This window comes from Phocoena sinus, chromosome 19 (assembly GCF_008692025.1).
Source record: "Phocoena sinus isolate mPhoSin1 chromosome 19, mPhoSin1.pri, whole genome shotgun sequence".
In the NCBI taxonomy this organism is placed as follows: Eukaryota; Metazoa; Chordata; class Mammalia; order Artiodactyla; family Phocoenidae; genus Phocoena; species Phocoena sinus.
Genome location: NC_045781.1, coordinates 10,403,809 through 10,415,919, shown reverse-complemented (window position 1 = coordinate 10,415,919; position 12,111 = coordinate 10,403,809). Strand labels below are relative to the sequence as shown.

Here is a 12,111-nt window from a genome sequence, read left to right as displayed (position 1 = left end):
TTAATGCATTTGAAGTTTAGCATAAATCCATGCAGCCCAGAATATTCTGTTTTAATTCCAACAGTAGAAATTTACACATCCTAGTTCTCCCCGTCAGACTTCCTTACTGGGTGAATGGATGGAGAGCCTGGGGTACCAGCTTGTCCTTTCAAGTGCTTCGTCTGACTGGGGAAGTAGTTGGGTCATTCCAGACACTATGACACAGAAAACCGTTAGCTGTGGGAAAAAAGGAATTTACCCCCCACCAAATTTTTTTAAATTGTTTACAAAGTAACAGTGATTGGGCAAATCCTGAAGATAGAGAGTGGAAATAGGTAAGTTTTAGAGGTAAAATTTATCAACGATTCCCTAAGGAAAAATGTGCATAGGGAAGAAACCGAGAATGATGAGAACAAGTTGCTAAGGAGGAGGTTTGCATACCATTTCCTACTTCTTAGTCATTTCACTGATGTTTAACACTTACTTGGTTAAAGGGCTTTACTCAGCAAAAGATGTATCTAATGTGAGAGGCAGGTTTCCAAGATTGGTTTCCTAGACCACACCTTCACATGCGTATGTAAAGTCCATGCTACTGCAAATTGCATTGCATTAGATGTCAGAAATCCTAGGCCTTTCATGTTTTGTTTTGTTTTGTTTGGTAGATATCAGGGTAGCCCACCAACTCTCAAGGTAATTTGTAGTTTAGTGAGTTAAGTCAAGGGTTGGAAAACTACCTCCTGTGAGCCCAATCTGGCTCATTGCCTTTAAAGCTTTATTGGAACATAAAAGCTCTTTATTGGCCCATCCATTTATTTACCATCTTTGAATGTTTCCCATTGTGCTGACAGTGTTTAGTGGTTGTGACGAGCACTGTGGCCCACAAAACCTAAAATATTTACTTTCTGCCCCTTCAGAGAAAAAGTCTGTCGATCCCTGTGGTAAGCCCAAAAGGTTTGTCTCTGTAAGTGAAAGACCACAAGTAGAGCAGAACTTAGACTTGGTTCAGTGAGGATTCCAGAGAGGTTTCCTTCTTGATTCTCATATCTGCCCTTCTGGTTGACCTTGTTCTTTAGTTTGGTTCAAAGGCAGTGGTAGCAACTAGGGACTACCTGTTTCTTTCTTCACATTCAGTGAAAGCTGCTCTTCCATTCTTAGGGTTGAGTACACTACTCCCAGTGCATAGCTTCCTCTAACCTTGACTCCCATCTATGCTAAAGACTAAATCTTTAGCTTTGTATCCAGTTCCATTGCCCTTTGTAGGGCCTTCAGTTTCAACTCCCACTTGATAGCTTGAGCTCGAAATCTGTTTTTACCGCTGGGGATTTTCTGTCTTAGCTTTGAGCTTGGCTACATAGCAACACTTTGGGGGACTTGTTATAATCAGCATTTCTTTCTTTCCTTCCTTTTTTTTTTAAAAAGGGGATCCAAAGTCAAATTCAGTCAGTGGCTGATGACAACACATTGATTCACAACCTTGTAGATTCTCTTAATGTCATAGGGCATCAGTGGGAAGGAGTAGAATCCTGGAAATTTGAGGTGGAAATATATGGGCAGATTCCAACAAAGCTGAGGCCTATGACCTCTGACCTGTGACCTCTTAGTTGAGCCTCCTGTGCTATTAGAAGAAAGTCTGCCTCTACTCTGAGATAGTTTCCTTGCAGGGGACTGTAGATCCTCAAGACTTGCCTCCACTACCTCTCGTATTTCTAGACCTAGTAATCAGACTAGAGTCCTTGAAATGGGGAAGGGAGCAGGGGAGGGGTGGGTACCCACCGGGTATAAAGTATGACCATGAGGAGACACTGTATCTGCTAAAATAAGGAATTTTATAATTTATATCAATAGAAACCTCAGAAATAATGTGTGATTGTGAATTTTGTAGGTATTGAAGCAGGTGGAAGTAATGTAGTATTGGATTAGGCTGGATTTGTTGATACGAGTGCATTCAACACCCATTCCAGACTCAGCGTGTTAGCTTGGGTACCTGGGAATGCCTTCCACAGTTTGCTCAAATGACTGAAACCTGTACCCAAAGTTAGCGTATGCTAAAGTCAAAATGCCAGAACTTTCTAAGTATGTTGTAGCAAAACTTCTTGACGTTGGCATGACTGACGTTTTGAACTGGATAGCTCTTTGTTGTTGGGAGCTGTCCTGTGCAATGTTAGATGGGCCAGTGGCACATGTTCTTCCCTGCCGCCCTAGTTGTAACAATAAAAAGTGCCTTGAGGGCTTCCCTGGTGGCGCAGTGGTTGAGAGTCCGCCTGCAGATGCAGGGGACACGGGTTCGTGCCCCGGTCCAGGAAGATCCCACATGCCGCGGAGCGGCTGAGCCCGTGAGCCATGGCCGCTGAGCCTGCACGTCCGGAGCATGTGCTCCGCAGCGGGAGAGGCCACAACAGTGAGAGGCCTGCGTACCGCAAAAAAAAAAAAAAAAAAAAAAAAAAAAGTGCCTTGATACCTCCGTGTGCACCAGCCACGTGGGGCTCATTCATAACACAGCTCCTTAAAAAAGTCACAAGACACTGCCACATGTTTCCTGGGAGGGGGGACCAAAAGTGTCCCCAGCTGAGAACCACCGCTCTAGAAGGTTTACAAAGGCATAGGAATGCCAGACCGCTGGAATGGATTTATCCCATAAGATCTGCTCACCCAAACCCCCTATGTGCCCTGGGAGGGCTCAGAGGACACTTCCTTTGCCAGAGGTTTAAGAACCGTATTGGTGAGGGGAGCATTAGCAGTCTTGGAATGCTCTGTAGCTACTCTTCTCTGCAGGCCAGGAATGAGAGAGGGAGATTATGTCATCATAATGGGCTCCCTAAATTCAGTGAGGCTAATGGGACCGTGGGGCATCATCGGTCAAGTGGAAACACTTCATTGGCAGAGATAAAGTGAGCGTGTTTTTCACAATGAACAGCAAAATGAAAGGGGTCATTAGAATGGTTTGGTACACAGAGATTTTTTACATTTGCTCATGTGCTATCTCTAGGGCTGAAATAAATGGGAAGGCTACTAATACCCTACTTGATTTGAATCAGGAGAGAAGCTCTAGGTCTGATGAACACGTCTGACCTGAATCAACATGAGAGTTGTGGTCCCTCAGCCAATTCCATAACATGAGTCAGTTCCCATTTCCAGAGCATCTTGAATGAAGGGCAGGCCGGGTCCCCTTGAGGGAGGATATACCCTGGTATACTACCGATACCATAAATCATCCCTAGACTTCTTCAACATGACTTCCAGCCACATTTTATGGAGGTTGTGCATTAGGTAAGTGGAAATCACCAGAAGATGAAGGAAGCACTAGACACTAGAGCTGACATTAACTCCTGGACCCCAAAATGGCATTGTGGTTTACTGGTTAGTACAGGGACTTATAAGTGACAAATAATTAAGGGATGTTTTTGCTTGGGTCCATCCACATGAGCTGGTCTAAATGGATCCCTGCACTCATCCTCTGGTTATTTATGAAGTTCCAGAATGCAGAGTTGCAATTGGAGTAACCAGCTGGCAGAATCCTCACCTTGGTTCTCTAGCCCATGGTACAAGGGCAATTTTGATAAGAAAGGGCAAGTGAACGTGATATCTGTCTTGTACGTACCAAAACAGACCACCAAAAGCAGTAGTATATTACTGGAAGGACTGAAGAGATTAGGGCCACTAGCAGTATCCTGAAAGCCGCAGGGGTCATGATTTCCATCATATTCCCATCCAGTTCACTCATGTGACCTGTGCAGAAGACAGGTGAATCTTGAAGAATGACATGGGATTATTGTAAACTTAACTAGGAGTTAATGCCATTTGCAGCGCCAGATGTGGCTTTATTGCTAGAGAACACATCTGCTGGCACCTCATATGCAGCTACTGAACTGACATGTGCTTTTTTTTCTCTATACCTATTAGCAAATATCATCCATTGAAGTTCAGTTTCATCTGGTAGGGCTGTCAGTACATTTTTATTGACCCAGCTCCAGGCTACATCACTGTCCAATCTTGTTTCACAGTGTAGTTCAAGGATTGGCAAACTACAATCCATGGGTCAAATCTGGCTGCCACTTGTTTCTGTAAATAAGATTTTATTGGAACAACCATGACCACTCTTATATATTGCCTACGGGTGCTTTCGTGCTAAAATGGCAAGTTGAGTAGTTGTGACCGAGATTGGTCTGCAAAGCCTAAACCATTTGCTACATGGGTCTTTACCAAAATAATTTTATGATCCCTGATAATGTCTGTGTTGCATGTACCTGGTAATGTAGGCAGTGTCTGTGACAGGTAGGGCTGCTGCATGGAGATCACAACACAAATATTTAGGATTTGGGGAGCAGAGCTATGTCATCCTCTGCATGTGACATTACTCCTTCTGTGAAAGCAGCTTCTGGCTTTATTGGTCCCTAGTGAAAACTAAATACATGGCCATGAGTCAGAAAGTTATGCAGTGAAGTCATAAATCCGGGCATACCAGCAGCACTTCATCATCTAGTGGAAGTGATACGTATGAGACTGGGCTCAGAGTCACAAGTGAGTTGCACAAGCAAGTGGCTCAAATTCCCAGAGCTCCAGTTCCTTCTACAGCGACTCCCATCTCACAGCCCATGCCTGTGACCTCATGAGGAGTTCTGTGTGATCAGCTGAGTGAGGAGGAAGATTTGGGTGCTGTTCTCCCAAGGAGACTCCCCAACCCTGCTGGGAATTTGATTACATGAGACCGCTTCCATCATGGAAGGGACAGCACTTTCTTTTCAGTGGAGAAACCAGTTGCTGTAGATATGGAACTGCCTTTCCTCTTCCAGCGTTCTGATAAAAGTACCATCTGTGGACCTTACAGAATGCTTTATTCTCTGTCACTGTATTCCATCCATCATTGCTTGTGACCTGGGAAGTCATTTTACAAAAAACGAATTGTGGCAGTTGGGCTTGTGTTTACAGAATTCACCGATCTCGTACCACGCTTCCGCTTAGATATGCCTGCATTCTCAGAATTCCGACAAGCTCTGATTTCTCCTTCCACATTTGTGTATGGTCTAATTCCTATTTAAAAATTCCCTTATCTCTAAAATCATAGTGACGTGGCTTTCCTAAATGAACCCTGACTGGTATTGAACCCTGTAGTGTAAATGCCTGACATTAAGCTTTTGATCGCCAAGACATCCATTTAAAAAGACATCTATTTTTTTCTGTTTTTTAATTGAAGTATAGTTGATGTACAATGTTGTGTTAGTTTCTGGTGTACAGCAAGGTTATTCAGTTATACATATATATATATATATATATATATATATATATCCTTTTTCATATTCTTTTCCGTTATAGTTTTTTTTTTTGTTATAGTTTATTACAAGGTAAATATAGTTCCCTGTGCTATAAAGTAGGACCTTGTTTATTTCTTTTATATATGGTAGTTTGTTAATCCCAAACTCTTAATTTATCCCTCCCCCCCTTTCCCCTTTGGTAACTGTAAGTTTGTTCTCTGTGTCTGTGAGTCTGTTTCTGTTTTGTAAATAGGTTCATTTGTATCATTTTTTTAGAGACCACATATAAGTGATATCTTGTGATATTTGTCTTTCTCTTTTTGACTTACTCCACTTAATATGATAATCTGTATGTCCATCCATGTTGCTGCAAATGGCATTATTTCGTTCTTTTTTATGTGAGTAGTATTCCATTGTGTATATGTGTGTGTGTATGTATATATATATATATATATATATATATCTCACATCTTTTTTTATTTTTTGTGGTATGCAGGCCTCTTACTGTTGTGGCCTCTCCCGTTGCAGAGCACAGGCTCCAGATGTACAGGCTCAGCAGCCATGGCTCACGGGCCCAGCCGCTCCGCTGCATGTGGGATCTTCCCGGACCGGGACACAAACCCGTGTCGCCTGCATCGGCAGGCAGACTCTCAACCACTGCGCCACCAGGGAAGCCCTATCACGTCTTTTTTTATCCATTCATCTGTCGATGGACATTTAGATTGCTTCCATGTCTTGGCTACTGTAAATAGTGCTGTGAACGATGGGGTGCATGTATCTTTTTGAATTAGAGTTTTCTCTGATATATGCCCAGGAGTGGGATTGCTGGATTGTATGGTAATTCTATTTTTAGGTTTTTTAAGGGACCTCCATACTGTTTTACACAGTGGCTGCACCAATGTACATTCCCACCAACAGTGTAGGAGAGTTGCCCTTTCCTCCACACCCTCTCCAACATTTATTATTTGTAGACTTTTTGATGATGGCCATTCTGACCGGTGTGAGGTGGTACCTCATTGTAGTTTTGATTTGCATTTCTCTAATAATTAGTGATGTTGAGCATCTTTTCATGGGCCTATTGGCCATCTGTATGTCTTCTTTGGAGAAGTGTCTATTTAGGTCTTTTGCCTATGCTTTGATTGGGTTGTTTTGGGTTTTTTTTTCTTTTTCTTTTTTTTTGTTATTGAGTTGTATGAGCTGTTTGTATATTTTTGAAATTAAGCCCTTTTCAGTTGCATTATTTGCAGATATTTTCTCCCAGTCTGTAGGTTGTCTTTTCATTTTGTTTATGGTTTCCTCTTCTGTGCAAAAGCTTACAAGGTTGATTAGGTCCCATTTGTTTATTTTTTTCTTTTTTTTCTATTGCCTTGGGGGACTGACCTAAGAGAATATTGCTACGATTTATGAAAAGACATCCATTTTGTATAAACATATTGCCGCTGTGTGACACAGCTGCTAGCAAAGCAGCCAGATAAGGGTAACCACTAGTGGATAACCACTAGGCCACCCACACCCATGAAGTTCCCATTTCAGAAGCCCCTGGCAATCTAGATACCTGACCACTTGAGAGAGCCTGCCTCCACTCTCCCACACCTTAATTCTCACTCTTATGTTTCACGATAATGAGTGAACCTGCGTGAAACCCCACACACCCCACCCCTGAAGCCTAATAAAGGCAGGGCCCCAGAGTCGAGCTCTCTCTACCAAGTAGGAATTCTGAGAATCCAGGCATATCCAGCTACCGAAGTGGAACTTTTAACGGGAACATGGTATAAGATCAGTGACTTCTGCATGCCCAAAGGCCACACAGCAAGGTAGAAAGTAGAGAGTATCTGTGAGTAATAGATCTTGTTTTTCAAAGTTCTCTAATGTTTTTTTAAATTTATTTATTTTATTTATTTTATTTTTGGCTGCATTGGGTCTTTGCTGCTGTGCATGGGCTTTCTCTAGCTGCGGCGAGCGGGGCTACTCTTTGTTGCAGTGCGCAGGCTTCTCATCGCGGTGGCTTCTCTTGTTGTGGAGCACAGGCTCTAGGCACATGGGCTTCAGTAGTTGTGGCTTGCAGGCTCAGTAGTTGTGGCGCATGAGCTTAGTTGCTCCGTGGCACGTGGGATCTTCCTGGACCAGGGTTCAAACCCGTGTCCCCTGCATTGGCAGGCGGATTCTTCACCACTGCGCCACCAGGGAAGCCCAGTGGTTTCCCTGATGGTTTTTTGCTGAAGTGTGTCTTGTGATAATAATAAGAACCATAAAGGCTGGCCCAGCCACAACACTGGCCCCAGTGGGGGAAATGTCTGTGGGGCTCTGTGTGAGTAATTCGGAGCCCAGATGAGTGCTTCAGGCATTTGTAGCTAAGAGCATTACCATCAGTAGGCTGTGGCTTACAGGATCTTAGTTCCCCAACCAGGGATCAAACCCGGGCCCGCTGCAGAGGAAGCACAGAGTCCTAACCACTGAACTGCCAGGGAATGCTCCTGATTTTCATTCTTGCAGGTAAAAATTTCAACATTTTATCACTAGGTATTATGTGTAATTTTTGTGTAATTTTATTTTAGTTTTAAATGTGATCATTCTAGGAATTTATAACCATTTCACATATATTTTCAAATTTATCATTATAATATTCCTCAAAATGTTCTGTTAAAATCTTTAGTGATGTTCCCTTTTTAACTTCTGAAATTGGTAATAATGCCATTTCTGTCTTTTTTTTTTTCTTGATCACTGTTACTGGACTTTGTCAATTTTATTGTTTTAGTCACAGAATGTTCTTTTGGCCCTTTTTTAAAAAAATCCACTTATTTTGTTTTCTATTTCATGAATCTCATTTCCTTCCATATACTTACTGTATTTTTTGTCATTTATTTATTAAATTCCCGAGGGGGATGTTTTAATTTTCAGATTCAGCTTCTCTTCTGTTTTAGTAGATGCTTTTAAAGTTCCACATTTCTTCCTAAATATTGAAAACTCCCATTCTAGCTGAGAATTTTGCTTTTCTCCTTGTGGTTCTGTCAATTTTGCTTTTACATTATGTGAAGCTGTTATTCATGATAATTTGAAACTTATTGTTTCTTTGTATATCTTAATAATGCTTTTTTCTTCAAGGACTACTTTGTCCAATATTAATATGTTTTTAAATTATAGAAATAATTTGAAGCCTATGATGATGCTCTCTCCCCTAGAGAGTTTTCATTTGTTTCCTTTAGATGCTTGAAGATACTAACAAAAAAGCTTCACTCTAATCCAATTTCAAGTAATTGAGGTAATTTGGAGTTTGGTTTCAGTCTCCGCCAAAGGCGACCCATTACCCTTTTATCCTTATTCCTATAAGCAGCTCTTTAAGGTTTTACTACGGACTCTTCTCCCTACCCTGACCTCCTCTCAAGCCCCTTGACCATGGTTAAAGTGATGCTTAGCTTTCAATAACAGAATGGGTAGGAGCCACCAAGAAAGACAGTAGCAGCGCCAAATTGGACAACTTTGCCAAACTCCGCGCTGGCATTTCTTGTTGTAAGGCGTGAGGGGCAGCAATTGCGGTTTTTTTAATGGTGACACAGATGTATATTTTGATAACAGCAATTACAGGCTCAGTATTGTAAGGAGCATGGCAGGCCGCTGCCGGCTTGTAATACGGAGAGAACTGAATTAAAGCAATTTTATAACAACAACAACAACAACAACTAAAAATAGCTCTTAAAATTCCTCTAGCCTGAGTGTTTCAGGAACCCTCTACAACAACTCAACTCTGCCTAGAAGCTCAGGGTACTCGGAAGTACTTCCTCTTTAGAGGGCGGGACCGTGGCCGCAGTTTCTCTTGGGCATTCTGGGAGGTGTAGTCTGAGGTCCGTGCAGCCCAGAGCACTTCCGCTTCTGGACGGCAGGGCTAGGGAATTCTGGGAAGTGGTCAACGGGCTCCCTCTAGTGGGAAGGCGGCGATTTCGCTGTAGGAGGGGTGGGCTGCTGCCCACCTTCCCCTCAGGTAAATGGGTCTACAATCCCCGGGGCTCCTCCAAGCCTGGGCTCTCCAAGTCTGGGCGGGGAGCCAGCGAGGCCCTGGCCCTCGTCCTCGGGGAGAGTAAGAGAAGCTGCTGCCGGCTACAGAGTATGGGATTGGAGGAAGTTTGTGTTCCCCACCGTTGAGCCTCCCGTGTGTTGGGGGCAGCCCAAGTCGCTCGTCTCCTGGTTTGAAGGTTTCCCGTCACTCCAGCTGGCTTCCCTCTCCTACCAGTCAGCTCTGCCACTTCCTAGCGGTATAACATTATGCGAGTTACTTAATCTGTCTTGGCCTCATCCTCATCACTAGTGTCATTAATCATTGGTAAGTCCCTTATCATTTTATACAAATTAACTTCATTAAATGACCGCAACAGCCCTATGAGGTAGGTAAAGCTATTAGTCTTTTTTTCTTTTTTTTAACAGATAAGGAAACGGAGGTATTGTTTGGGGGAAATAAAGCACCCGCCTAACACACAAAGTCCTCTCTACACAGTGTCGAAAAGAAAGCAATCTTATTACTGAATAAGCATTTCCAGAGTACAGTGTTGTAGATAATCTGTGGAAATAGATTACAGAGGAAGAAATTTAACGCTATTTATACAGTCAAGCAATTACGTGCTAGTCTATTTTTGACGACTTGGTACATACATTCTCAAGATTAACGGTATCTTATTTTCCTATAAGAGGAAGTGACTGCCCCCATTTACTGCAAATTCTTTGATAAATTTATCTTAAATTTACTTGGGAATGTTTTGTTAATTGACTTTCTCTGAAGGAATAATAAAATATATCTGATCTCCCCTGCTAGAAGATTTACAACTCACTGAAAGGCACCTTTGTTACACTCCCACAGTGACTGGGACACTTGGTTATTTTCTAAGATGTTTACATTCTAAAGGGAAAACCCCCAGGACTTTGAAAAACGATTCTGGGTTGTAAACTTGGTAAGAGGCTTCCTTAGCCTCTAACAAGATTTTCATGCATATGGAAAAGTTAAAGAAAGGATCCAAAAGTCCTGGGTTTTTTATGGAGTTGCTCCAAGAAAAAGGACAGGAGAAACAGACCCTTTGGACAAGGAAAAATTTTTTTTTAAAAAAATTTACTCTTGTGAGTTTATCTTATTTGCCCAAGACTTAATAGCTAGTAAGAGGCAGAACTACCATTTGAACCCGAGGAGCTGAAGTCTCAAATCTGGATTTTTAATCTCTATGCTGTACTTTTTTAAAAAAAAAATCATCAGAAATAGTCATGTGAATGGTTTAAAGAAGTCTTTTTTTCTGTCAGGTTTGGAAGTGGTTTGGGGCTTTGTAATTTATATCCTCATTATAAAAGGAATGTATGCCCACTATAGAGAGATTAGGAAATACAGAACTGTAAAAAGGAGAGAAACGAAATTACCCATAATCTCAAGGTTTAGAGATAACACTGTTAACATTTTTAATGCATTTTGCATTGGAGCTGTACTACTCATGGTATTTCTTCCTAAATTTTTATTAAGGAAAGGCCCAAACATACACAAAACAGAGAAAATAGTGTAATGAAACCTGCTCACCACCCCATCAGTCATCTGCAACCCTTGTCAAAGTTTTCCCTATCTAATTTTGTCCATTCCCCTTCTCACACAAAATACTTTTGGGGAGATTGGGAGGAAGAGAAGATGGAATAATTTAAACTAAAAACAAACCCCAGTCATGGAGTCACTAGAATTGAAAATGCATGAACATAAATTGATTATATATGAAGAGCAAAGGAAAGCAACTGTTAACTTCACGGTTTTCATTCCTGGCAGCCAGGAGGATGGTAGTTATGTAGGTAAGAAAGTTTAGGAACATAGAAACATTGAAAGTTGGAGAGGAATAATTATGAATTTGGTTTCTCTATTTTGAAGTTTGACTTGAAACAGTCCAGTCTTCTAAATCTTGGTTTCTGATCTGTTTCTCCCTTTGGCTGTGTGCTACTTTGTTTCAGGGAGAATGTCATATTCTTTAAAGTGTACTTAGCACCAAAGACTGGCAGGGAGAAATTCTTCAGTATTTGTGGCTGGTGTAGCTGCCCAATATCCTGAAACAGAGGCCTGCAGCTCAGTTAGATTTTATTTAAAATTCCTGAAATGGACTTAGGAAACAGTAAAGGAGAAAAATATAAACTTTAGTGATCCTTTATCTCACTTTCAATGGGTTGCAGTATCTTCTAATTTTTTCCACAGCATTCAAAAGTTGATATACATTAATTATTGATAATATTTTAATGATCTAAAGAAAACTTATTTAGAAACCAACTGTCTCTAATTTATGTGTCCTGTGTTTATCATCTGAGAATATTTGCTAACTTGTTGTAGGTGGTCGTGAGCCAGGCAGAGTTTCCAGTGCTTTTACATGTATTTATTACATGTATCTTCCTCACATCAATCCTATTATTTCCATTTTACAAATGAAGAAGAAGGGACAGAGTTCACAGAGTAAGTGGCAGAACGAGTATTTTAACCTAGGCAGCCTGAGTCCAAGTCTGTGATCATGGTTATCATACATGGTTTGTATTAGTCTGCAAGACAAGAACTCACAAGAAGTCTTACTGGAGCAGGGAATATTTAAGCTATGACCTAGAAGTGAAGAGAGCAGCAGTATATGAAAAGAAGGAACTGCAGATACAAAAAAGCTTTTTGTAGGAGTACAAGCGATCCACTATGGCTGGACATGTAGTGTGGAAAGCAGATTTGAAGAGGGAAACAAGCATATGGAAGATTCCTGTTTGTGAGGCTGGCCAAAGTATTTGGACCTTCCCTTAAGGGCACTGGATAGGCATGCATGTGAAAAGGATTGAATTTCCATGTTAGGCTACAGCTTTCTGGCATCAGGAAGGAGAAAAAATTGATTGAAGTTAAACATTCTGT

The 12,111-nt window shown here is 41.5% G+C and overlaps 1 protein-coding gene across 3 annotated transcripts in view; it reads left to right on the top strand.

The window, feature by feature from the left end:
* The window catches only part of ZNF227 (zinc finger protein 227), a 43,012-nt gene that overhangs the window by 12,552 nt on the left and 18,349 nt on the right, over positions 1 to 12,111 (top strand). For 2 of the 3 annotated variants that reach the window (XM_032614114.1, XM_032614112.1), the window contains exon 1: positions 7,340 to 7,721. The exons of the other annotated variant lie outside the window; for it this stretch is intronic. The gene's annotated coding sequence lies outside the window, so the exon portion shown is untranslated. Of the gene's footprint in view, positions 1 to 7,339; positions 7,722 to 12,111 lie in introns of those variants that run through there. 3 annotated transcript variants of the gene reach the window in all.